Genomic DNA, 1,188 nt, shown 5'->3' on the forward strand with positions numbered 1-1,188 from the left:
AATTTGAAAAACCAAAAAGTGACTATTCAATAAAACATAACACAAATAAGAAATTAACCCTCATTTTTATCAAAGGGAAAAACATTATATGAGTAATACATAAATGAACCGAAATTTATTTTACTAAACACCGAAATTTTTATCATATATGAGTTGGAGATATCTTAGATTTTTATTTTTCCTCTCTACTACATGTAATTATTTGATTCTTAATTTCATCTTCCTTTCGAGTTGTGTTCCTTATTTTCGTAGAAAAACTAGCAAATTTTGAATAATCTTTGTAAAATTTTGGGTTAAGTATTTTTTTCGTCCTTAACGTCTTGGGTCAAAATCAAAATCGCCACCCGACCTTTTTTCGTTATTAAAATCATCCTCAACGTTTAAAAATGTTTTGAAATCATCTTTCCCTGAATTCTTAGACCAAAATACCCTCATCATCATCATTCTCCTCTTCACCTTCCTCACCCCACTACCTCTACTGCCACCAACATTACCACCACAACCACCACCAACACCAACACCAACACCAACACCACCACCACCACCACCACCACCATCACCACCAACACCAACACCATCATCACCACCAACCAACACCAACACCAACCAATACCAACCAACACCAACACCAACACCACCACCAACACCAACCAACACTAACACCAAGAACACCAAACAACAGCAATAAAACCAAACAACACCAAACCAAGAAGCAAAAACAAAAAGTAAAAAAGTAGAACTAAGAAAACAGAAAAGCAAGAAAGCAGAAGCAAGATGCAGAAGCAGAAAGCGATGCAGATGAGGCAGCAAGGCGGCGAGGCAGAGGCGGTGAGGCGGTGGCAGTGGCTCGCGTCTCTTCTCTCCCTCGCGATCCCAATGGCGACGGCCACGACAACGGTGACGGCGACTCCAAGCTTCGCCGCTGCCGTCCCCCGCCCCCCTTTTCCCTTCCCCCTCCTCCTCCCCCACACCCCTTCCCCCCACCCCCACCCCGCGTCCTTTCCTCTCCCCCCCCCCCCCCCAAACACGCATCCTTTCCTATTTCCCTCTTTGCCGGCGTCGTCCCCCACCTTCCCCTTCCCTCTTCCTTCTCCCTTTTCCCCTGTCCCCTCGCCCTTCTCCTTTTTCCTTCTCCCCTTTCCCCTACCCCCTCCCCTGTTTTCTTTTTTTTTTTTATGATGATGAGGG

Source organism: Arachis stenosperma, chromosome 1 (genome assembly GCF_014773155.1).
Source record: "Arachis stenosperma cultivar V10309 chromosome 1, arast.V10309.gnm1.PFL2, whole genome shotgun sequence".
NCBI lineage: Eukaryota > Viridiplantae > Streptophyta > Magnoliopsida > Fabales > Fabaceae > Arachis > Arachis stenosperma.